Raw genomic sequence first — 3,568 nt, 5'->3', positions numbered from 1 at the left:
TTTAGTGGCTTTTTTTTGTCTAACTTACATTTCCCTTTTATTTTTTTTATGAATTTTAACCCGATCGTGACCCATTCCCCTGTGGGGCGTATTCACATGGGCAGCTTCATCTCACCAGTTTTGTGCGTTGCAAGAACGCACAAAGACAGAACTCCTGACCGGGTCATAATAATCCAGAGAACGGTGGTCATGGCTGACAGGAGGTCCAACCTGACCCAGTCCTGGCACAACTAGATATACTGCAGCCTGTCCATAGCGCCACCAGCTGCCCCGTTGCTCCAGCGACACATCAACCACAGCTAAACTTTCTTCCGTAGACGCTTTGCTCTAATCTATATATAAAGCTGAAAGCCCTCACTCACTCACTGACTCGCCAAAAGTTCTCCAACTTCCCGATGTCGTAGAAACATGAAATTTGGCACAAGCATAGATTATCTCCAAAATAGGGAAAGAAATTGGGTCCCAACTCAATTATTCAATTCTAGCGCAAAAGAATTGGTGTCGAAATTTAACGTACATAATCTAAATCACTCACTTCCCAATGTCATAGAAACGTGAAATTTGGCACGAGCATTGATTGTCATAAATAGGAAAAGCTAATGGGTCCCAACTCGATTGTTCAATTCTATGCGCAAAAGAATTAGCGTCCAAATTTTACATGCGGAATGTAATTTTCTCACTTTCCGGTGTCATAGAAACGGGAAATTTGGTACGAGCATTGATTATGTCATAAATAGGAAAAGCTAATGAGTCCCAACTCGATTATTCAATTCTAAGTGCAAAAGAATGTGTCCAAATGTTATGTACGTAATCTAATTCTCTCACTTCCTGATGTCATTTTATATGAAGGAAACGTCACATGGTTACCTCCACGTAGTGTTTCCTGGGTAACGCAGAGAACTATGCAAAATGGGGAACATATGTTTTTCCTCAGTATCTCTAAAGTAACCACGACTTCACAAGATTTTCCGTGTGAACACCAGTACCAAATTAACTCGGGTGAAGCCGGGTATATCAGCTAGTCTTTGTATATTTACCTAACAAGAACATAATAGAGCCGACTTCTGGGATCCGCAGACCAAATTTTTATTGGAAAGGATTTTGCTGCGTTAATTGAATCAGCATTTAACACCTAGCAGACTGCCACAGCTCTCCTTCACCATCTAGTGGCCAGTTGGGTAATAGCAGCTGAAGAAAAACCTTTTTTCTTGCTTTAAAGCGCTTTTCCAGGCAGCGCCGGCTGTCAGTGCTGGGATATACCTGGGTTAGAGCGCAGCCACTTCTCTGACCCCTGTGTAGTGGCAGGTGCTCATAATTGCAGGTGCAGCCCTCATTAAAATCAAAGGGAGCCGTGCCTACAATTACAAACGTCAGCCACTACATAGAGGTCGGAGCAGCAGCTTCCGCTACAACCCTGCTGTATCGCAGCACTGACAGCCGTTGCTGCCTGAAGAATCCCTTTAACTATTTGAACTGTGGTTCTCTTGGATCACAGAGGACGTGTGAACAGTGCTGTGACGCTGTCACATTAAACCTCAACCAGTGGTGGCATGTAATACACAAGTACAATGATTCCCGTCCTAACAGACAAGCAGTTTCCCATCTTGATGCCGCTGCAGCCCAGATAGGGAAACCACGAAAAGCTTCCCCTTCACACAGCACATCGCAAACGACTCCAGAAATATTTCACTCTCAACTCCTCCTGGCCACGGCGGGTCAAGACCCAGACCACTCATCTTCATCCCCCAACACGTGGCACCTCTTCAGCTCCTGACCTTAAGGAATTGTATGAGAATATTCAACAACTTTTTTAAAAAAGAGCCCCACATTGTAATTTATCAGAATTGTCCAAACAAGAACTGCTCAACGGGTTGATGAGGTAGAACCTAAAGCCAACAAGCGTATTGGAGCAATGGGTGACAGATCCTGCATCGGGGATAGCCACAATAACCTTGAACAGCTTGAATCGAAGCTCGAGGACCTTGAGAACCGTTCCAGATGAGCCAACCTACGCATCCGTGGACTATCCGAGCGTTAAGTATGTTCCAGGCATTATTACCACAAGTCGATGCAAGTCTATTCAGAAGGATTGCATCCACAGAGCCCCGACCAAGCCACAGAATTCCAATCAACCAAGGGACATCCCTAAAGCTGCATTACCCCGAGGTGCAAGACATGATCCTCTGCTGATAGAAACTCTCCCAGGCACAGAGCAGGGAGTTAAACTCTTCGCAGATCTGGCCCCATCCACCCTGTATATGACAGCTACGTCCAATTACCCTGGCCCTTCAAAGTGCACAGATCCGATACCATTGGGGGGGGGGGGGGGGGTACTATTTATGCTTCCAGATTGATGGGCAAGAGCATATGATACGTACGCTGTGTGAAGGATGAGACATTTTGCTCTGCCAACTTCATAATAACATAGTAGGTCTTTTTCCAGCCTTACATATGTCCATCCAATTCCGCCTGTGACTCCCCAATGCTGATCTAGAGGAAGGTGTAAAAGCCAATTTTTCTCCTTCCGACTCCAATCTGGCAATTGGAATAACCTCTGGATCACTGACCCTTCTGAGTAATCAGTGATATAACATGTAATAAGATGGAACAGGATTCTAGAGGTGAACAACTCACTTCATCGATGGTGCCGTCAGTAAAGATTTGGATTCCTAGACCATGGAGTGAATTACCTATACAATGGACTGCTTGCTACAGATGGATTGCACCATACAAAAACAGGTAAGCATATATCTGGTGGGCGCCTTGCTTCACTCATTAGCAGAGCTTTAAACTAGAACAATATGGGAAGGGAAGTGAAAGGCCAGGTAAAATTATACAGCTAATTAATACATTTGAGACCCTCGCTACTAAAAGTGGAAAGAAAGAACAAAGACAAAAAATTCAAAAGGAAAGTAGAGGAGCAAGAGACACCGATCACAAACTAAAATGTTTTTACACAAATGCTCAGAGCGGTGAAACAAAAAGGAGAATTGGAGCTCCGAACACGGGAAGAGAAATATGATGTCATATGCATCACGGAAACTTGGTGGGATGATGCACTCGATTGAGATACAAGGCTTGAGGGATACAACTTATTTATAAGAAACAGACCTAATAAAAGGGGAGGAGGTGTTGTGTTGTATGTTAGAACATTCATCTCCACAGAGATTCAAGCTTCAGAGCTGGGGGTTCTGTAGAAACTGTTTGGGTAAGAATACAAGGAGAAAATAACAGAAAGGACACCATTGTAGGCATTTACTATAGGCCGCCCGGACAAGCAGATGATATGGAACTCTTTCTACATCAGATGGCCAAACTGTCAAAGAAGCCCAACATAGTGATCATGGGAGATGCCGCTCTTGCTGACAGCTTTATCTTTCAGAAGGTAGAAGAGAAAACAGGAGTATCTGCTATCTTGGAGCTAATTCTTACCAACAGGGAGGAAATGGTTGAGGAAGTAAGGGTGGCTGGGACCTTAGGAGGCAGTGATCATGCTATTTTTGGATGTTGGATGAAAAGGGGAGGAAGACCTGAGAAAACTCAGACCTCAAGGTTGGATTTCAGAAAG

This window comes from Eleutherodactylus coqui, chromosome 1, assembly GCF_035609145.1.
Source record: "Eleutherodactylus coqui strain aEleCoq1 chromosome 1, aEleCoq1.hap1, whole genome shotgun sequence".
Classification (NCBI taxonomy): domain Eukaryota; kingdom Metazoa; phylum Chordata; class Amphibia; order Anura; family Eleutherodactylidae; genus Eleutherodactylus; species Eleutherodactylus coqui.
The sequence above is the reverse complement of the archived record's forward strand: the minus strand, read 5'-3'. Positions refer to the sequence as shown.